Source organism: Balaenoptera borealis (genome assembly GCF_965194805.1).
Source record: "Balaenoptera borealis genome assembly, chromosome: 13".
Taxonomy (NCBI): Eukaryota; Metazoa; Chordata; class Mammalia; order Artiodactyla; family Balaenopteridae; genus Balaenoptera; species Balaenoptera borealis.
In genome coordinates, this window is record NC_138870.1 from 1,086,191 (window position 1) to 1,109,990 (window position 23,800).

Sequence of the window (23,800 nt, forward strand, 5' to 3'; positions counted from 1 at the left end):
AAGGTTACTAGTGAAAGAGGGGGAAAGAAAACATTAGAATATGGGTAGGATTTTAAGCATTAAGTCAGAAAATACAAAATCAAAACTCATTATCTTGACTAGGGGCTAGGAGATAACGTAAAGATGACGAAGCTGAGGCCTGGGTAGGTTGTCCCACAACTATGGAGGAGCTGTGACTGGAATTCAGGCCAGTCTGAGTACAGAACCGCTAATGCAGGCTGTGTCCTCCTCATCATCTGGCTGGGCTGCTAGGAAGGAAACAGCTCAGAAACAGTTTTGACATAACAGAAAAGGAAACCTACAAGACTGTGTAGATCAGTGATAATGTCTCCTGAAAATGACATTCACGGCCCCTTACCTTCACATCTTCATGTAAACTGCAGCTCAAGAGAAGGCCCATTATCATCAAAAGACTTATATCCTCCAAATTAAGAAAACCATGAATATACCAAAAGTATAGGGCACAAGCTATTCTCATGTAGTAAAAGGAAAAGTAAGGTCCTGGTCTGTAGCACAGAATGGAGAACAAAGAGGAAGACTCCAAAGGAGAAAAATAAACCAGATGCTTAACAATTTACTAATTTCTCCTGCCCCAGATATTTGGGGCAGTGTCATCATTTCATCTAAAACACTGAATCCAACTATGATAGCTCACTCCTCCTATTCAGAATATATCTATATTCAGAATATATTTATTTTATATATTCCCAGTATTTTTACAGTTGTTTGTATCACTGACAAGTTTTATAAACAGAGGTTTTAGGCTTTAATATGCTTTCATCCTTTGCAAACAAAAAATTCTGAATTCAAAGATGAGCTTACTAATTTAATTTAGGTCAAGAAACTTATCAGAGCATCTGTAGGTCTTTAAAATTCATTTGAAAAATAAAAGGTTAAACATTTCTATATGTCACAGATTATCTGATTAGATTTCAACTTTCAAAGTTGACAAAAATAATTTTCCTTCAGGCTACATAAAACATTTTCCTTCTGAGCTGAGACTAACTAAAATAAAACTCAGACCCTCAAAAGGTTTTTTTGTGGAAAATATAAAATTCCTTAGGTATTTCTAGTTGAAATGCAACAGAAAGGATCCCCTCAATGTCATGGTTAATATATATTTTATTTAATGACATTTCATTTAACATTTCTGCCTATATATGTATCTTAGTTGAAACTACATACATAAAAATTTTAAAACATTACCTAAAACAATATGCTACTAAACAACCAGTGGGTCACTGAAGAAATCAAAACGGAAATTAAAAAATACCTGGAGACAAACGGAGATAGAAACACAAGAATCCCAAATCCATGGGATGCAGCAAAAGCAGTTCTAAGAGGGCAGCTTTTAACAATACGAGCCTACCTCAGCAAACAAGAAAAATCTCAAATAACCAACCTAACCTTACACCTAAAAGAAGTACAAAAAGAAGAACAAACAAAGCGCAAAGTTAGAAGAAAAGAAATCATAAAGATCAGAGCAGAAATAAATGAAATAGAGGCTAAACTCAGAAAAGATCAATGAAACTAAGAGCTGGTTATTTGAAAAGATAAACAAAATTGATAAACCTTTAGCCAGACTCATGAAGAAAAAAAAGAGAGGACCCAAGAAAAATAAAAAGTGAAAGAGGAGAAGGTACAATCCACACCACAGAAATACAAAGGATCATAAGAGACTACTATAAACAACCGTACACCAATAAAATGGACAACCTAGAAGAAATGGATAAATTCCTTGAAACATGCAATCTCCCAAGACTGAATCAGGAAGAAATAGAAAATATGAATAGACCCACTGCCAGTAATAAAATTGAATCAGTAATTAAAAACCTCTCCCAAAACAGAAGTCCTGGACCAGACAGCTTCACAGGTGAAGCCTACCAAACATTTGGAGAGGAGTTAATATAGTACCAATCCTTCTCAAACTATTCCAAAAAATTGCAGAGGAATGAATGCTTCCAATCTGATTCCATGAGGCCAGCATCAACCTGATACCAAAACCAGACAAAGATATCACAAAAAAAGAAAATTATAAGCCAGTATCACTGATGAACACAAATGCAAAAATCTTCAACAAACTATTAGCAAACCAACTCCAACAATACACAGTACACTAAAAGGATTATACACCATGATCAAGTGGAATTTATTCCAGGGATGCAAGGATGGGTCAATATCTGCAAATCAATCAATGTCATACACCACCTTAACAAATTGAAGAATAAAAATCGTATGACCAGGGGCTTCCCTGGTGGCGCAGTGGTTGAGAATCTGCCTGCCAATGCAGGGGACACGGGTTCGAGCCCTGGTCTGGGAAGATCCCACATGCCACGGAGCAACTAGGCCCGTGAGCCACAATTACTGAGCCTGCGCGTCTGGAGCCTGTGCTCCGTAACAAGAGAGGCTGCGATAAAGAGAGGCCCACGCACCGCGATGAAGAGTGGCCCCCGCTTGCCGCAACTGGAGAAAGTCTTTGCACAGAAACTAAGACCCAACACAGCCATAAATAAATTAAAAAAAAAAATCATATGACCATCTCAACAGATGCAGGAAAAGCTTTTGATGAAATTCAAAAGCTTTTATGATATTTATGATAAAAACTCTGAACCCATTTATGATAAAAAAAACTCTCAACAAAGTGAGTAAAGAGAGAATATACCTCAACATAATAAAGGCCATATATGACAAGCCCACAGCTAACACAAAAGACCCTGAATAGCCAAAACAATCTTGAGAAAGAAGAACAAATCTGGAGGTACCACACTCCCGATTGCAAACTATACTACAAAGCTACAGGAATCAAAACAACATGGTACTGGCACAAAAACAGACACAAAGATCAATGGAACAAAACAGAGAGCCTGGAAATAAATCTACGCTTATATGGGCAATTAATCTACAACAAGAGAGGCAATAGGGAAAAGATAGCATCTTCCATAAATGTTGGAAGGGACTTCCCTGGTGGTCCAGTGGGTAAGACTCCTTGCTCCCAATGCAGGTGGCTCGGGGTTCAATCCCTGGTCGGGGAACTAGATCCCACATGCACGCCACAACTAAGAAGTCCACATGCTGCAACTAAAATAGCCCACATGCTGCAACTAAAGATTCCACATGCTGCAACGAAGATCCCACATACTGCAACTAAGACCCAGAGCAGCCAAAATAAATAAATAAATATTTTTAAAAAAATGTTGGGATAACTGGACAGCTATATGCAAAGAATCAAACTGGAACACTTTCTCACACCATATACACACACAAAAAACTCAAAATGGAGTAAAGACTTGTAAGACTTATAAGACCTGAAACCATAAAACTTCTAGAAGAAAACATAGGCAGTACGCTCTTTGACATGGATCTTAGCAATATTTTTTTGGATATGTCTCCTCAGGCAAGGCAAACAAAAGCAAAAATAAACGGGATTACATTAAGCTAAAAAGATTTTGCACAGTGAAAAAAACTAGCCACAAAATGACAGCCTAATGAATGGGAGAAGATATCTGCAAATGATACTATCCAGAATATACAAAGAACACATACAACTAGACATTAAAAAAAAAAAAAACTCAATTAAAATTGGGCATAGGACCTCAACAGACATTCCAAAGAAGATGGCCACCAGGCACATGAAAAGATGCTCAACATCACTAATCATCAGAAAAATGCAAATCAAAACCACAATGAGATTATCACCTCACACCTGTCAGAATGGCTATTACCAAAAAGACAATAAATAACAAATGTTGGCGAGGTCGTGCACTGTTGATGGAAATGTAAATGATACAGCCGATATGGAAAACAATATGGTGGTTCCTCAAAAAATTAAACATAGAACTACCATACAATCCAGGAATTCCACTTCCGGGTATTATTCTGAAGAAAATAATTCAAAAAGATATATATATATATACACACACACACACACACACACACACATACATACACACACAGGCACCCATGTTCATGCAGAACTATTTACAATAGTTAAGATACGGAAACAGCCTAAGTGTCCGTCAACGGACGAATGGATAAAGAAGATTTGGTATATGTGTGTGTGTGTGTGTGTGTGTGTGTGTGTGTGTGTGTGTGTGTGTGTGTGTGTTGGGTTGGCCAAAAAGTTCGTTCGGGTTTTTCTGTAAGATGTAACAGAAAAGCCTGAATGAACTTTTTGGCCAATCCAGTACAATGGAATACTGCTCAGCCATAAAAAAAAAGAATGAAATCTTGCCATTTGTGAAAACATGGATGGACCTGGAGGGTATTATGCTAAGTGAAATAAGTCAGACAGAGAAAGACAAATACCATATGATCTCACTTATACGTGGAATCTAAAAAAACAAAACAAATGAGCCAACCTAAGAAAACAGAAACAGACTCACAGAGAACAAACAGGTGGTTGCCAGGGGGAGAGGGGTGAGGGAGAAGAAGAAAAAAAACAGTAACTATGTGAGGTAATGAATGCTAATTAGCTTGCTTGTGGTAACCATTTCACAGTATATTTATATGAAACCATCACGTAGTACACCTTAAATATATGCAATTTTTCTTAATTATACCTAATAAAGTTGATAAGTTTTCTAATTACATAAAACAGACACAGGGACTTCCCTGGTGGCACAGTGGTTAAGAATCCACCTGCCAATGCAGGGCACACAGGTTTGAGCTCTGGTCCGGGAAGTTCCCACACGCCGCGGAGCCACTAAGCCCGTGCGCCACAACTACTGAGCCCACGTGCCACAACTACTAAAGCCTGTGTGCCTAGAGTCTGTGCTCCGCAACAAGAGAAGCCACCGTAATGATAAGCCCATGCACCGCAACGAAGAGTAGCCCCCGTTCGCTGCAACTAGAGAAAGCCCACACGAAGTAACAAAGACCCAACGCAGCCAAAAATAAAAAAAAAAAAAGAATCTGCCTTCCAATGCAGGGGACAAGGGTTTGATCCCTGGTCAGGGAACTAAGATCCCACATGCCACCGGGCAACTAAGCCCAAGTGCCACAATTAGAGAGAAGCCCATGCGCTGCAAAGAAAGATCCCACATGCTGCAACTAAGACCTGACGCAGTCAAAAATAAAAAAAAAAATCTTACGCAAAATTTGAAGACAAAATGTATCCTATAAATAAGGTAATCTTTGTAAATTCTCATAAAGCATAAAAATCTATCTTTACATATAGGCTTTGTTTTTCCAACTTTTTTTTTTTTACTGTGGTAAAATACATCTAACAAAATTTACCATCTTAACCATTTTTAAGTGTACAGTTCAGTAGTATTAAATACATTCATAATGTTGTGCTACCATCCATCTCCAGAACTCTTTTCATTTTGTAAAACTGAAGCTCTAGACCCACTACACAGTAACTCTCCATTACCTCTTCTCTTCAGCCCTTGGCAAACACCATTCTACTTCTCTCTCAATTCTGACTACTCTAAGCACTTTATACAAGTGGAATCATACAACATTTGTCTTTCAGGAACTGGCTTATTTCACTTCCAGACTTGTAAGAAATCTCAAGTACTGCTTATAATTAGAACAGGTTTTCCTTTTAAAAGTAATCTGTAGCTTAGACGGCTCTACAACATCACTGATTAATATAATTATACTAGGTAAAGTGACTTCCAGAATATATGTAACATTATTAAAACAAGGCAAACACAGACTGGGGAATATTTGGGGTCAACGGACTGGGGAATTATTTGGGGTCAATCTTATTTCTTTCACTGAAATTCTCTCTCTCCCTCTGGCTTCCTGGAAGGCGTCTCAGTAAAGGGGAAGGTAAGCTTTGGGGCCAAGCATTCCAGCTCATTACACGTGACTTTAGGCAACAAAAATAATCTTCTTGAACCTCTCCTCTTACGTAAACAGGAGAATAATACCTATCACAAAGAGAAGCTGTCAAGGGCAGTGAGATAAATTAGTTAAACTCCACCACATCAAAAATGCTCAAAAGATAGTGGCTCCCACCCACCAATCCTTTTGACTCTCTAAAATGGGTTGTTACCATTGCACAGTGATCTCACCCCAAACCTTGTCCCTGTGAATAGAATCAGCTTATCATAGATTCCTAATCAGTGATGCTCATACAGAATCTGTTTTCAGTACTCTAAGTCTGGACCAGCAGAAACAACCTTCTGACAGTTTAGATAATGCCAAGTGACAGAAAGTGTCTCTTGTAACACCAACAGTTACTCTCACTCTTCAATTGCTGCAAGAGAGAATGGCTTAATATCAATTGATCTAAAACTAAAATACAGGAACTTCCCTGGTGGTCCAGTGGTTAACAATCGTCTTGCAATGCAGGGGACACCGGTTCGATCCCTGGTGGGGGAAGTAAGATCCCACATGCCGCAAGTACTGAGTCCATGTGCCACAACTAGAGAGAAGCCCGCGCACACAACAAAGAGCCTGCATGCTGCAACTAAGACCCGATGCAACCAATAAATAAATATTAAAAAAATAAAACTAAAATATATTTTTTCCTGAACACATGTCCAACAGAGTTTCATTAATTTATATTAAAAAAATACAGAATGAAAGTTAATTTTTTAAATATAAGGGTACATTTCACAATAAATTCATCTGGGAAGTTTTACCAGGAAGCTACAGTCCCCCCTGGTTTTCCAAATTTCCAGCAGATGTGACTGCCTCGAAGAGACTTGCCTTCAAACTTTTTCCAGGCTCAAATAATCTCTGCCGTGGTCAACAATGGAAGAATTTTGATCGGTCACTGCCATGAGCTACAGCGAACACAGTGCTTTTAGGACAAACCCTTCTCTTACCTAGCTGACCCTCCTTCACATGCACTCCCACAGCAGAAGCAGGGTGAGCGCCATGCTGAAGAGCTTGCGTGAGCCTTTTAAGTGCTGCAAAAACATCTCAGACTCAGCATCGGCCAGCTTGCTTCTGACCCGTCCTTAATCAGAAATATAGAGCTCCTGAATATTTCAGACTCTTTCCAGGGAATACAACCTGTTGGAGGAAACTTTTTATAAGGCTTCCTGACATGAGAAGTAGTCCCTCCATTCCCTGCATTCTAGATTTTATCCTCAAATTAAGCTGGATCATCAGAAAAATCCCCAGATAATATTACCTATTTGTTATAACTGAGCTGCACTTTGGTGCCATTTCCCTAGCTTTTATCCACAATTACATTAACAAAGTGTCTTGAAATGTAATACTGTATTTGATATTGACATTTTCTACTGCATTTCTTTGTGCCCTATGTAATAAAGCTCTAAGTGAAAAAACAATTCTCTTAAAAGAATAACATTCCACTTTAAGGAAAACAGTATAGCTTCTGGTCATGGGAAAAAAATCCTGGGGACTAAATGCAGTAGTCCCCTTTGTGGTTTCAGTTACCCGCAATCAGCCACGGTTGGAAAATACTGAATAGTAAATTCTAGAAATAAAATTCATTACTTTTATATTACACACCATTCTGATTAGTGTCGTGAAACCTGGTGGGGTCCTGCTCCATCCCGCCTGAGACCTGAAACACACCCAGCATATCCAGACTGTATACACTACCCGCCCATTATTATAGGACAACACCAGTACACACAGGGTTTGGTACTAACCGGCACCGTTTCAGGCATCCCCTGAGAATCTTGGACCATATTCCCCATGGATAAGGAGGGCCTACCGTATACCTTCACTCATTTTTGGCTTTGCCTCAGAAGCAAATTCACTGCTCTCACTATGGAAATGTAGAGTCTTCCTATTCTGACTTGATTGGAATTTATTTATTTATTCCCATTATGTATTAATTATAAGAGACATTAAATGATATATGGTAAGAAATTTTTAAAAATTAATTCCTCTTCCCACCCAGTATGAACTCACTGCCAATTTCTTCACTAACAAAAAAAGACATTTTTACCTAACCTGGACTGCTCTTCCTTTTCCTGATTATTTAATTCTGTCCACCCTGCAAGGACCAATTTTTAAAAATTAATTAATTAATTAATTAATATATTTATTTATGGCTGCGGTTGGGTCTTTGTCACTGCGCAGGGGCTTTCTCTAGTTGCGGCAAGTGGGGGCTTCTCTTTGTTGCGGAGCACGGGCTCTAGGCGTGCGGGCTCGGTAGTTGTGGCTCGCAGGCTCTAGAGCGCAGGCTCAGTAGTTGTGGCGCATGGGATTAGTTGCTCTGTGGCACGTGGGATCTTCCCGGACCAGGGCTCAAACCCATGTCCCCTGCATTGGCAGGCGGATTCCCAACCACTGCACCACCAGGGAAGTCCCAATTTTTTTTTGGCCTTGCCGGGCGGCTTGCAGGATCTTAGTTCCCTGCCCAGGGATTGAACCCGGGCCCTCAGCAGTGAAAGTGCCGAGTCCTAACCACTGGACTGACAGAGAATTCCCTGCAAGGACCAATTTAAGTCTCTCTACTTTTCCACAGTAACTTCACTGACTACTTACGTATCACTGATGTTTGAACATGTATATCACTTAATCTGTGCCACATACTTTAACACCTAAATATATACTGTCTTATATCATTCAATGATATTATAGTTTATCATCATTAATCTGACCTGATTACAAACTACAAACTATTTGAGGTAGTCTCTTTGTCCTAGACTTGGGTCAAGTAAGGACTAAAAAAGTACACGAATACTTGACAGCAATAGCTATCACTGTCACTGCGATGAAGACTCAAAGTATTACAATGTATGACACGACAACTCTACTGGGAAGAAAGGACACTTAAAAAAAAGACAATAAAATAAAAGTTATAAATAGATTCAGAGGAATTAAAAAAAGTTATCAGTATATTTTGAGGCTACCTCAAATGACAAAAGTTAAAAAGAAATAAAGAAAATGAGTAGTCATTTTATGTAAGAGAGTAAGAATACAGAACAACTACCTACACAGGACAGTGACGAGAACATTTATTTATGGTGATGGATTGTGATAGAGAACACTGAGGAGGAGGAATGGAAAGAATAAGACCTCAACCACCATCTCCAAGGTTATGAGAGTTTTCAGAAATGACTTGCCTAGGCTCAAATAAATTATACAGAAATAAGATTAGAAAGTAGATATTCTGATAAGTAAAATTATTACTGAATTCAAAAACACACGATTACAATTTTTGAAGTACAATGAATGAAAAATAAGGAATATTTGAATGTTTTATCTGCCATCTGCCCCTTTCAGGAAAATCTGCACACCTAAGACACATACACACCCTCACACCCATCACAGCACCACCAACACCACCACCAGGCCGCAAAGTAAATGACAGGAATGTCTTGGTTACCATATGCCTCATCCTGCCCGATTAAAGAAAAGCAGCTGATTAAAGGCGTACCTATTCTCATGAGACTAATGTGATGCTAATTACACACGACAAGTTGTCGTACTTGATAATAAGCCATGTGGAAAACCTAAACCAGAAAAAGTCTACTGCTGTCAGGATACAAAAGGCTATTTCTTTAATAACCAATGACACAGACAGATTCACTGCTTTTTCACTCAACCAACCCCCACCCCACCCTGATTTTCAAAAGCACAGAGCTACGCAGTAGCACCAATGCAGCATAAATCCTGCACTATAAACCCAGAAAAATATCTCAAAGATAAACAGACTTTAGTACACTAAATCCAACCCACCTCCGTGTCAAAGGAAGGGTCAGGTGAGTCAGCAATCATCATACTCCAGCCCTGAAATGCACTCAAAATGAATATCAGACCAACAAGCTTAGAACAGCTGTATGTATGGCCTAGACCTTCCAGAGCAAATGCTTTCTAAATCTATGGTTCCCCAAACTGGGGCACATTAAAATTACTGAGAGAATATTAAATAATAATGAAGTAATAATTAAAGCTACAGATTCCCAGGACCCAGTGTGGCGCATCTGGTTCAGTAGGTCTGGGGCAGGGCTCCATGATCTTTGTTTTAATAAGTGTTCAGGCAATTAAACTTGACAAATACTGCTCTTGACAACCCAAATAATTATAACCAAATAATTATAATCAAATCAGATTATAATCAAACATCTACTGAATAGTACAGACAACATAGTTCAATTATTCATTCAATAGCAAAAACAAATACTCCAAATGATACCATACTGGACCAGTAAGTAAGAAACCAAATTTTTAAGAAACAAATTCTGGACTTCCCCGGTGGTGCAGTGGTTGGGAGTCTGCCTGCCAATGCAGGGGACACGGGTTTGAGCCCTGGTCTGGAAAGATCCCACATACCATGGAGCAACTAAGCCCGCACGCCACAACTACTGAGCCCACATGCTGCAACTACTGAAGTCCGTGTGCCCAGAGCCCATGCTCCACAACAAGAGAAGCCACTGCAGTGAGAAACCTGTGCACCGCAACGAAGAGTAGCCCCTGCTCGCCACAACTAGAGAAAGCTCACGCACAGCAACGAAGTCCCAACACAGCTAAAAAAGAAAAAAAAAAAAAAAAAAAAAAGAAACAACGAAATTCCAAAATAGTCAATCACAACAGTAGTTTTCAGGCTCCAGTGTTACCACATCCCCAGCTATCCTGCAGATTAGGGGAGAGGTTTGAGGAAGGACGGATTTTAAAGGGAAGAATGCAAAGAAAATCCAACGAGCACCCACTCAAACTCTGGGTTCATAGCAGTCAGGGTCAAACATCTCCTGTTCCTGATAGAAAGAATGTAAAAAAATTAAACAGTACACATCTCTGGAAATAATGAATTGTGAAACACTACTGGGATCGGGTTATGAGAATCTGCCTTGAAAAATTGATTTGAGATGGTGATACTCCCCAAAGTGATGTACAGATTCAATGTAATCCCTATCAAAACTCCAACTGCAGGGCTTCCCTGGTGGCGCAGTGGTTAAGAATCCGCCTGCCAATGCAGGGGACAGAGGTTCGAGCCCTGGTCCGGGAATATCCCACATGCCGCAGAGCAACTAATCCCATGTGCCACAACTACTGAGCCTGAGCTCTAGAGCCCACGTGCCACAACTACTGAAGCCCATGCACCCTAGAGCCCGTGCTCCACAACAAGAGAAGCCACCACAATGAGAAGCCCGCACGCAACGAAAGTAGCCCCCACTCACTGCAACTACAGAAAGCCACGCACAGCAATGAAGAGCCAACGCAGCCAAAAATAAATAAAGAAAATAAATTTATTAAAAAAAAAAAGATGTTCAACATCATTAGCTACTAGGGAAATGCAAATTAAAACCACAGTGAGGTACCACTGCACACCACCAGTATAGTTATAATAAAAAACATGGACAATAGTAAGTTTGGCAAAGATGAAGAGAAACTGGAACCCTCATACACTGCTGGTGGGAATGGTACAGCCACTTTAGAAGACAGCTTGGTAGTTTCTTACAAAGCTAAACATACTCTAACCATACAATCTAGCAATCATGCTCCTTGATATTACCCAAATGAGTTGAAAACTTATATCTACATAAAAACCTGCACATGAATGTTTATAACAGCTTTATATATAATTGCCAAAACTTGAAAGTAACCAAGATGTTCTTCGATAGGAGAATGGATAAAAAAACTATGGTACATCCATACAATGATACATTATTCAGCAATAAAAAGAAATGAGCTACCACAGTGAGATACCACTTCACACCCATTAGGATGATTGTTACAAAAAAAGCAGGAAACAACAAGCATTGGTGAGGGTGTGGAGTAATTGGAACCCCCATGCATTGCTGATTGGAATGTAAAATGATGCAGCTACTGTGGGAAAAAAAGGATGGCACGTCCTCAAACAAACTAAACATAGAATGACCCACCAATTCTACACCTGGGTATATGCCCAAAAGAATTGAAAGCAGAGACTCAAACAGATTATTTGTACACAAATGTTTATAACAGCATTGTTCACCACAGTCGACAGGTAGAAATAATCCAATATCCATCAGTAGACGAACAGATAAACAAAATGTGCTTATGCATACAATGTAATATGATTCAGCATTAAAAAGGAGTAAAATTCTGAAACAGGCTACAACATGGATGAACCTTAAAGACATTATACTAAGCAAAATAAGCCAGACGCAAAAGAACAAATATTGTGCGATTCCACTCAAATGAGATTCATAGAGACAGAAAGTAGAATAGTGCTTGCCTAGGGAGGGAGAGGAGGGAGAACAGGGGGTTAGTGCGTAACGGCTGAACGAATAACAAGCCAGCATCACGACATGTATTTGACAGTCACATTACTAATTAACAGACATGAGCTTACTCTCTTTCCTAACCTAAGAAATGTCTTACTAAATCCCTATTAATGACTACAACACCAAGGTGCTCTATATTAAAAGATGCAAAGGTGAACAGAACAAGTTATTATCTGGCATCATATATGTAAAGTCAGCAGGACTTCTACTAGTGAGAATATATAATCTTGAACATATTCAACAAACTAACACAGTCTGGAAGAGCTGACAACTTCTGGAAAAGTTCAGAGTTAACTATTTATGGAAAAGTATGTACCCAGCACATGACTCACTTAGGAAAAAATGAAAGACATTTAACGTGACAGAAGTCTTGAGTCATGAATAGGGTCACCTCCTTTAGCCTCTTCTTTTCACACCTATTGCTTCATGAATTTGAAACCAAACCCTAACCACATTGCACCAATGCATGCTACAGCAGGCCCTATTTATAACAGCATGGCATAGAAGGGAGTTCTACATCACATTTTAGATAACAAATCGGACAGCAAAGCAGCAAAGACAGCAAGTAGGACCTAATTTTTCCTTCTAAGAAGTTAGCATACACATTTGTATTTATGTATTGACATAATACTCTGTATTTAGGCTTAAGGAAACAATACAAGGGTAACAACCAAATTTCAAAAACAGAACAAAAACGTCAAAGCAGGTAAACTCCTCAGATCCTACAATGTTCAGGTAGAAAAAAATTCTATGCTCAAGCAAGGGGGAAAAAGTTGATCAACACAGGCTTATGTAATTGCTTAAGGTCCTTACAAACTTAATAATCACAGGGGTTGAAAAGGCCTGGTTTTCTGTGAGCATGAAGTCTGTTACAGTTAAGAAATATCATAAATAAGTGGAATTTGGGTAGATGGGAAAGTACTTTATGTATTAGGGTGACCAACTCACCCAGTTTGCCCAGGATTTTCCAGTTTTACCCACTCCCGGGCAAACTGGACAGTTGGTCACCCTAATGTGTAAATACGGGAGATATGTTAATTAGGACAGGGTAGTCTATGCTGCAGTGATAAATAAAGCCAGCAATTTCAGCACCTTAACCCAAAGGTCCATCTCTCCCTTGTGCTCCATATCTAACCCGGGAAATTGGAGGTGAGGAAACTGTCACTCAGCAACCCTGCCTGATGGTGGTCCTGCCCTACTACAACTATGCCCTTAGGAACATACATCCCCCTTAAATCCACAAGGCAAGGGAAAAAGAATGGGGAGGAGGCATACTGGCTCTTAAATGCCACAGCCTACAAGTGCCACAAACCCCACGCACTCACATTTCACTGGCTAGGACTAGTCGTATGGCCCTGCCTAAATGCAGTTTCCCAGGGGCCCGGGAAGGAGACAAGAACAGACAGGGGAAGCAGCAGGAACCACTACCAGAGAAGCCTACTATTCTAGAGCAGCTCAGCTCAAGGGGAAAAATACAGATAGGAATAAGCATAGCTCGTTTACAGTCCAAAGCAACGACAGACATGAGACACAACAGGTAATAGGATCAGGAAAACCAGCGAAAGTCTCTTTTGTAGAACAGCCTGAGGGAAAAGGGAGGAACTGTGGGCTCTCCATGTAAGAGGCAATGTGAGGAAGCTCAATCTGCTTGTAGCATGCAAAATACACGATGGAGAAAACATGAAATGAAGGAGAAACATCAGGAGACATTTGCAGTACTTTGAGGCAGGACCTGAAGGATAATGGGAGAATCATCACAAAATTGGAACAGTTGATAACAGTTGACAAAGAGGGAAGGAAGCAGAGATAAAAGTTAAAGGATGACCCCTGTGTTTCAAGCCTGGATAGCAGGTGGTACCCTTAACAAATCACTGTAAGAACAGGGGCTAGCTTAGAGACAAAGATAAAAAACTGAGTTCTAGACCTGTGTGTCTAATAATATTACAGCCACTAGCCACATGCAGCTTTTTAAGTTTAAACAAAAATTAAATAAAATTAAAAATTCAGTTCCTCAGTTGCACTAGTCATATTTCAAGCATTCACATGTGACTTGTGACTGTAATACTGAAAAGAGCAGATACAGAACATTTTCATCACTGCATAAAGTTCTATTAAATAGTGTTTTTCTAGACCTATCAGGCTATAACTAGTAGGGGAAGGTTTTAGAAATGTAAATGAAGCTAGAACTGGTAAGAAAATCTGCAGGTTAACAGATTACCTTTTACCAGCAAATACTGGTGAACATCCTAAATATCCTACAGTAGGAGACTGTAGGTACCTATTTATTGATGTGGACAGATGTTCAAGTATATTGTTAATTTTTTAAATGTTACAAAATGGCATGTACATGATCTCATTTTTGTAAATCATAAACTCAAGTTTATATGTATCTATAAAAATGGGAAAATGTTAATATTTCATAATTTCAGTTACTGGATTATAGGATTTTTTTTCACTTTTTTACTTTTCTAAATACTTTCAAATACATATATATAACTTACATAATTAAAAAGAATTATTTTAGTAAAAAAAGAAATATGATTAAAGGAAATGGATTTGGGCTTAATATAAAAAAAGAACAGGGACTTCCCTGGTGGTGCAGTGGTTAAGAATCCGCCTGCCAATGCAGGGGACACGGGTTCGATCCCTGGTCCAGGAAGATCCCACATGCCACGGAGCAATTAAGCCTGTGTGCCACAACTACTGAGCCCACATGCCACAACTACTGACTCCCGCGTACCTAGAGCCCACGCTCCGCGACAAGAGAAGCCACCGCAACGAGACACCCGTGCACCACAACCAAGAGTAGCCCCCGCTCGCCGCAACCAGAGAAAGCCTGTGCGCAGCAACGAAGAACCAACGCAGCCAGAAATAAAAAAACAAAAACACAGCATTTAGTTTTGTGCATAAATAGACTGAGCTCCTCAATAATAATGAGAAAAACAATGTTCATTCTGCACTGTCATTGGGGGTTAGCAAATTAGGGCCCATCAGCCAAACCTGCCCCCTGCATATTTTTACACAGCCCACAAGCTAAAAATGGTTTTTACGTCTTTACATGCCTGAAAAAAAGGCAAGATTAGTACTTCGTGACATATAAAAATCACAGGAAATTCCGTGCCTGTAAATAAAGCGTAACTGAGCCACGCTCACCCAGCCGTGCGTTCCCCACGCTGCTCCAGTGACAGTGGAGACGAGCCGCCCACAGAGCCCGCGCGGCAGGGACACGGCAGGGACACGAGGGCACTGCCGCACCCCCATCCTCACTGCACCTGTGCACGAGCACATGCCAACACAAGAACAGAGCTGGACTCGGGACGTCGCGCTCCTCAGACACAGGGGAGCACAGACCGTCCTGTCACCGCACGAGGCGGCACGGTCCCGGGTGGCCTGGCTGTGCGGAAGGAGCACGATGCGCGCCACTGTCGCCAGGCTGAAAGCGCTCATCACCGGACCCCCAACTCACAGGGCAGAGTCCATCAGAAAAGCCGGAACATTTTCAACGGAACATCTCATCACGAATTTCCTCGTGAAATAAGCAATGAAAACGAGGCCACAACCGAAGTTCCGAAGGGGCTCCACTGTTAGCCAAGCAAGGAAATTGTGTTCGACTGCAGCAGCTGAAGAAATGTGCCCAGAAAAAACAAAAGTTGAATACTATTAGTCTTCTGAAGAGAACAGCTGCTCCGTGAGTGGAGGACTCTGAGAACAACATCAACAGTTAACTGAAATACAAGGCAACGACTCTCAGGGGCCTTCCTCGGCCCCGACACACGCCTGAGACTCAGCGGTTACCCGTTCTAGGGGCAGCGCCGCGCCGGAACCGACTCAAGAGCCGCCACAGCCTGCAGAGAGCAACCACACACAGGGACGCCTGCAAAGAAACCGTGGCAACGCGGATTCACCACACCCCGAAGCGGAATCCGCCAAGCTGCGTAACTGAGAGTGGCAAAACTGTGAGGAGCAGAAAAAGATGAATTCACAAGAACTGAAGACGTAAGGTATTTACACCCTATGCTCGCTCACTGTATTCCTCAGTAGTACTCTGGAAAATACTTAAATCTATCCTGTATAATGAACCAGGAGTTTCAACAGTGAACTTCACTCGCTGTCATGGACTGAATCATTAGCTTCCTGAATTTCTGTCAGAAGTCTAAGCTGGATACCCTGACATACCCTATCACATAGCAGTTCAATGTCTAAAGAGTGGTAGCATTTCATTACAATTTTTTGAGCTCAAAAGTGACACCAAAGTTTTTCTGAGGAAGAAGAACCGCCCTCAACCACTATTATCAAATGATGAATAGCTTTGGAAACTAGCTTTCACTGCAGACTTGAAAATGTTTCTTAATGAACTAAAGCTAAAATCACAAGGCCTGCTGTTTGCCAACCCTGCCTTGGACAATGTCCCTAAGAGTCAATGGCACCCCCTTGGACTGAGAAGGCCGTCCTACCCAGGACACACTGACTCCTGGGTCCACTGTTCCCTGGTGTGGGCGTTCATGTCACACAGGTAACAACCCGGAACCTATCCTTATCTTTAGCTACCACAGCCCGCGAGACGGCAGCCCTAGGAGGTCAGCAGGTTAGTCTAAATGCCCTTGTGTGGAGTACAAGAGACTGGTCTTGGCCTACATCCTGGATGAACAGGGAGGAGTACGTGTGGCTACCAATACCTCCTGCTGAGTTGGATTATTACTACTGGTTACGTGGAACAAGCCACACAAGCTAAGGAAGAAAAACAAGTGATTATCTGAAAAAAGTCCTACTAGTCCCTCTGGGACTTATTCGCTTGGCTGAACCTGGGGTCCTGAGGTGGATGGCTGAGATCGACACTGCAGAATTATTATCCCCACTATGCTCATTTGGATTCTGTTGATAACAACCTCAATCAGGTGTTAATGAAACAAATGAATGGATTTCACTGCACGTAACCTGAGGGGCGGATGGCTGGGAGCAGCAGCCTGCCACGAGCCCCAAGCATCCCTGTACGTCCTTGCCGAGCATGACCAACCGCAGGCCTAACTGTCCTCTGACCGAGCCCTCTCCACAGCTAGCAGTGAAGACAACCAGGCAGGTCCAACGACCACATGACTGCTCGCTCCTCGGGAAAGGGAACTTGACGTGCTTACTGTTTGCTGCAGAAGGCGCTGAGCCCTCGGGACCGGGTTCCTCAGCTGCAGCACGACTCCTGCTTGAAAAGCCACCGCGTGGGTTCACGGCATTGCCCTATGGTCCTTGAGGGCAGGGGAACCACTGCCGCCACAGTAACACTCCTGCTGTTTGCTGGGCTAGAGTATTAAACTGTCTTGCTCTAATCCACTGAGTCCTGATGTCTACTTTGGGCACCTATGGAATTAGGAGGTTGAAATATAAAAGCCACATATGTTTCATAAAATTAATTCCCAGAATCCTCCTCCCAAGCTGAAATACTGAAGACATAATCCCTGCCTCAGGGGACCTAACCATTTATGGAGTAAACACTATCAACACAGCTACTCAGCTGGACTCCCAGAAAGTCTATTATGATAGATGCTCACTGAGTCTAAACACCTGAGTCTTAAAACAACAGAATCCAGCATTTTCAGAAGTTATAGTTAGTTCTTAAGACAATGTTTAGGGACTTCGCTGGTGGTCCAGTGGGTAAGACTACGCGCTCCCAGTGCGGGGGACCCAGGTTCAAACCCTAGTCGGGGAACTAGATCCCGCATGCATGCACAACTAAGAAGCCGGCATGCATGCACAACTAAGAAGCCGGCATGCCGCAACTAAAGAGCCCGCATGTTGTAACTAAAGAGCCCGCATGCCGCAACTAAGACCTGGCACAGCCAAAAAAACCAAAAAAGACAATGTGTAAAAACTTAAAAAAGATGTGCTACATGGTATGACAACCTATAGAACACATATTTATTTTAAATGGCAAGCTCCTCATAAAAATATTACTCTGATTCAGCAGTTTGACTCTAGACAATTTAGAAAAGTAAATAACTGGGGAAAAGTAAAAAGCAACACATAGAAGCTCTCTTAACTACCCTCCACAAGTGATGTGCTGAGTTACAAGACCCACTGCTGGCTCAGCACATGTGTACAGGGCGTGTGCCTACCAAGAATCAATTATCGTTCTCCCAGCCTGTTTAGGAAAGTTATACTAGGAATACTGGGACTTCCCTAGCGGTCCAGTGCTTAGGACTCTGTGCTTCCACCGTGGGGGGCACGGGTTGGATCCCTGATCAGGGAACTAAGATCTCACAAGCTGCACAGCATGGCCAAAAAAAAACATTATACTGGTCACTGAAATTCTGTAATTTATTTAAAATCACAGACATCATTGAAAGATGACATGCAAAGAGGCGTGATATTTCTATGAAAGCTAAATTAAATGTTTTGAGAAGTGGCTTTAAAAATACCACATCAAATTGGGTGTGAGAGACACAACTGTAAAAGATTAGGGGGGAAATCATAAAAATCTAGAATGACTCTTCAAAGAAACTGCTTTACAAGTGTCTTTATTTCTTGCTCCACTTTAAATAAGCATAAATTTAAAACTATAGGCAATTGATATGGAGATACGGTTTATGGTAGAAAGATGACATGGACTTCCAATCAAGAGACCCATATTCAAAAACAAAAAAGCCTTGGCTGTACGCCAAAATTGCCATGTACGTTTATTAACATTTTAAGTTAGAATTTCTTATGATAACCTCTTTATTTAGGATACTCTCTTGCCTTGACTTTTTCAATTAAAGCCCTACTACCAGTGTTAGTGACCTGGGTGGCTCGGTGGATAAGACTCCGAGCTCCCAATGCAGGGGTCCGGGTTCGATCCCTGACCAGGGAATTAGATCCCACAAGCCGCAACTAAAAGATCCCACACGCACAACAAAGATCACGCGTGCCACAACTAAGACCCAGTGCAGCCAAATAAATAAATAAATAAATATTTTTAAAAATTTAAAAACAGGGGGTGGTGCTCTATGGTAAACCAAAAACTGTACACAGCAATGCTATTGATGTTTAAGGTGATAGAAACACTTAGACATGCAACAATGGAGATAAAATACACAAACACGCAAACATGTTTTAAGATAAAACAGTGAAAACAATCGCAAATAACTGATTACAACTATTTGAAAACTATGTGCATGCTGATTAATATCAGAGGACAACAGAAAGTAAAATAGCTGCTGTGTGAGTTTGGTGAAATAATCAATATTTGGTATCACATTTTCTTTTATGAGTTTTTAAAGCCATTTTGAAGTAATTTTGTTTAAACAGCAACCTATCTCGGGGTACTTAAAATATGATTTGAAGTTTAAAAACAGAACACACCCACTAGTTACATGTCAGCAATTCAATGAACTTTCTTAGGACATCTTTGGTCATCCCTCCTGCTAGAAGGGTACTGGAGCCCATCATTTCTCAATCTCAACACTACCCTTTTTTACAAATTTTATTTATTTTTAAAATTTTATTATTTATTTTTCATCTTTATTGGAGTATAATTGCTTTACAATGGTGTGTTAGTTTCTGCTTTATAACAAAGCGAATCAGCTATACATATACATATATCCCCATATCTCCTCCCTCCTGCGTCTCCCTCCCACCCTCCCTATCCCACCCCTCTAGGTGGTCACAAAGCACCGAGCTGATCTCCCTGTGCTATGTGGCTGCTTCCGACTAGCCATCCATTTTACATTTGGTAGTGTATATAAGTCAGTGCTACTCTCTCACTTCGTCCCAGCTTACCCTTCCTCCTCCCCGTGTCCTCAAGTCCATTCTCTACGTCTATGTCTTTATTTGTCCTGCCCCTAGGTTCATCAGAACCCATGTTTTTTTTTTTAAGATTCCATATATATGTGTTAGCATATGGTATTTGTTTTTCTCTTTCTGACTTACTTCACTCTGTATGACAGACTCTAGGTCCATCCGCCCCACTACAAATAACTCAATTTTGTTTCGTTTTATGGCTGAGGAATATTCCATTGTATATATGTGCCACACCTTTATCTATTCATCTGTCGATGGACACTTAGGTTGCTTCCATGTGCTGGCTATGGTAAATAGTGCTGCAATGAACACTGTGGTACATGACTCTTTTTGAATTATGGTTTTCTCCAGGTGTATGCCCAGTAGTGGGATTGCTGGGTCATATGACAGTTCTGTTTTTAGTTTTTTAAGGAACCTCCATACTGTTCTCCCTAGTGGCTGTATCAATTTACATTCCCACCAACAGTGCAAGAGGGTTCCCTTTTCTCCACACCCTCTCCAGCATTTATTGTTTGTAGATTTTTTGATGATGGTCATTCTGACTGGTGTGGGGTGATACCTCACTGTAGTTTTGATTTGCATTTCTCGAATGATTAGTGATGTTGAGCATCCTTTCATGTGTTTGTTGGCAATCTGTATATCTTCTTTGGAGAAATGTCTATTTAGGTCTTCTGCCCAGTTTTGGATTGGATTGTTTGGTTTTTTGATATCTAGCTGCATGAGCTCCTTGTATATTTTGGAGATTAATCCTTTGTCTGTTGCTTCGTTTGCAAAAATTTTCTCCCATTCTGAGGGTTGTCTTTTTGTCTTGTTTATGGTTTCCTTTGCTGCGCAAAAGCTTTTAAGTTTCATTAGGTCCCCTTTGTTTATTTTTGTTTTTATTTCCCTTTCTCTAGGAGATGGGTCAAAAAGGATCTTGCTGTGATTTATGTCATAGAGTGTTCTACCTATGTTTTCCTCTAAGAGTTTTATAGTGTCTGGTCTTACACTTAGGTCTTTAATCCATTTTGAGTTTATTTTTGTGTATCGTGTTAGGGAATGTTCTAATTTTATTGTTTTACATGCATCTGCCCAGTTTTCCAAGCACCACTTACTGAAGAGGCTGTCTTTTCTCCATTGTATATCCTTGCCTCCTTTATCAAAGATAAGGTGACCATATGTGCATGGGTTTATCCCTGGGCTTTCTATCCTGTTCTATTGATCTATATTTCTATTTCTGTGCCAGCACCATACTGTCTTGATTACTGTAGCTTTGTACTATAGTCTGAAGTCTGGGAGCCTGATTTCTCCAGCTCCGTTTTTCTTTTTCAAGATTGCTTTGGCTATTCAGAGTCTTTTCTGTTTCCAAATTGGGCAATTTTTTGTTCTAGTTCTGTGAAAAATGCCATTGGTAGCTTGATAGGGATTACACTGAATCTGTAGACTGCTTTGGGTAGTATAGTCATTTTCACAATGCTGATTCTTCCAATCCAAGAACATGGTATATCTCTCCATCTGTTTGTATCATCTTTATTTTCTTTCAACAGTGCCTTATGGTTTTCTGCATACAAGTCTTTTGTCCCCTTAGGTAGGTTTATTCCTAGGTATTTTATTATTTTTGTTGCAGTGGTAAATGGGAGTGTTTCCTTAATTTCTCTTTCAGATTTTTCATCATTAGTGTATAGGGATGCGAGAGATTTCTGTTCATTAATTTTGTACCCTGCTACTTTATTCATTGATTAGCTCTAGTAGTTTTCTGGTAGCATCTTTAGGATTCTCTATGTACAGTATCATATCATCTGCAGACAGTGACAGTTTTACTTGTTCTTTTCCGATTTGGATTCCTTTTTCTTTTTCTTCTCTGATTTCTGTGGCTAAAACTTCCAAAACTATGTTAAATAATAGTGTTGAGAGTGGGCAACCTTAGCAACCTTGTCTTGTTCCTGATCTTAGAGGAAATGGTTTCGGTTTTTCACCATTGAGAACAATGTTGGCTGTGGGTGTGTCATATATGCCCTTTATTATGTTGAGGTAGGTTCCCTCTATGCCTACTTTCTGGAGAGTTTTTCTCATAAATGGGTGTTGAATTTTGTCAAAAGCTTTTTCTGCATCTTTTTCTGATCATATCATTTGTATCCTTCAATTTGTAAATATGGTGTATCCCACTGATTGATTTGCATATATTGAAGAATCCTTGCATTCCTGGGATAAACCCCACTTGATCATGGTGTATGATCCTTTTAATGTGCTGTTGGATTCTGTTTGCTAGTATTTTGTTGAGGACTTTTGCATCTATGTTCATCAGTGATTCTGGCCTGTAGTTTTCTTTTTTTGTGACATCTTTGTCTGGTTTTGGTATCAGTGTGATGGTGGCCTTGTAAAATGAGTTTGGGAGTGTTCCTCCATCTGCTATATTTAGGAAGAGTTTCAGAAGGATAGGTGTTAGCTCTTCTCTGAATGTCTGATAGAATTCACCTGTGAAGCCATCTGGTCCTGGGCTTTTCTTTGATGGAAGATTTTTAATCACAGTTTCAATTTCAGTGCTTGTGATTCGTCTGTTTATATTTTCTATTTCTTCCTGGTTCAGTCTCGGAAGGTTGTGCTTTTCTAAAAATTTGTCCACTTCTTCCAAGTTGCCCATTTTATTGGCATATAGTTGCTTGTAGTAATCTCTCATGATCCTTTGTATTTCTGCCGTGTCAGTTGTTCTCCTTTTTCATTTCTAATTCTGTTGAATTGAGTCTTCTCCCTTTTTATCTTGATGAGTCTGGCTAATGGTTTATCAATTTTGTTTATCCTCTCAAAGAACGAGCTTTTAGTTTTATTGCTCTTTGCTATTGTTTCCTTCATTTCTTTTTCATTTATTTATGATCTGATTTTTATGATTTCTTTCCTTCTGCTAACTTTGTTTTTGTTGTTGTTGTTCTTCTTTCTCTAATTGCTTTAGGTGTAAGGTTAGGTTGTTTATTTGAGATTTTTCTTGCTTCTTGAGAAAGGATTGTATTGCTATAAACTTCCCTCTTAGAACTGCTTTCGCTGCATCCCATAGGTTTTGGGTAGTTGTGTTTTCATTGTCATTTGTTTCTAGGTATTATTCTGATTTCCTCTTTGATTTCTTCAGTGATCTCTTGGTTATTTAGTAGTGTATTGTTTAGCCTCTGTGTGTTTGTATTTTTTACAGTTTTTTTCCTGTAACCGATATCTACTCTCATAGCGTTGTGGTTGGAAAAGATCTTGATATGATTTCAGCTTTCTTAAATTTACCAAGGCTTGATCTGTGACCCAAGATATGGTTTATCCTGGAGAATGTTCCATGAGCACTTGAGAAGAAAGTGTATTCTGTTGTTTTTGGATGGAATGTTCTATAAATATCAATTAAGTCCATCTTGTTTAATGTGTCATTTAAAGTTTGTGTCCCCTTATTTATTTTCATTTTGGATGATCTGTCCATTGGTGAAAGTGAGGTGTTAAAGTCCCCTACTATTATCATGTTACTGTTTATTTCCCCCTTTATGGCTGTTAGCATTTGCCTTATGTATTGAGGTGCTCCTGTATTGGGTGCAAAAATATTTACAATTGTTAAATCTTCTTCTTGGATTGATCCCTTGATCATTTGTAGTGTCCTTCTTTGTCTCTTGTAATAGTCTTTATTTTAAAGTCTATTTTGTCTGGCATGAGAATTACTACTCCACCTTTCTTTTGATTTCCATTTGCATGGAGTATCTTTTTTTTTCCATCCCCTCACTTTCAGTCTGTATGTGTCCCTAGGTCTGAAGTGGGTCTCTTGTAGACAGCTTATATACTAGTCTTGTTTTTATATCCATTCAGCCAGTCTATGTCTTTTGGTTGGAGCATTTAATCCATTTACATTTAAAGTAATTATCAATATGTATGTTCCTATTACCATT

The 23,800-nt window shown here is 40.1% G+C and overlaps 1 protein-coding gene across 5 annotated transcripts in view; it reads right to left on the reverse strand.

Annotated features, from left to right (window-relative positions):
- Positions 1-23,800, reverse strand: part of BCL2L13 (BCL2 like 13) — a 68,383-nt gene that overhangs the window by 29,915 nt on the left and 14,668 nt on the right. The window lies entirely within an intron of this gene.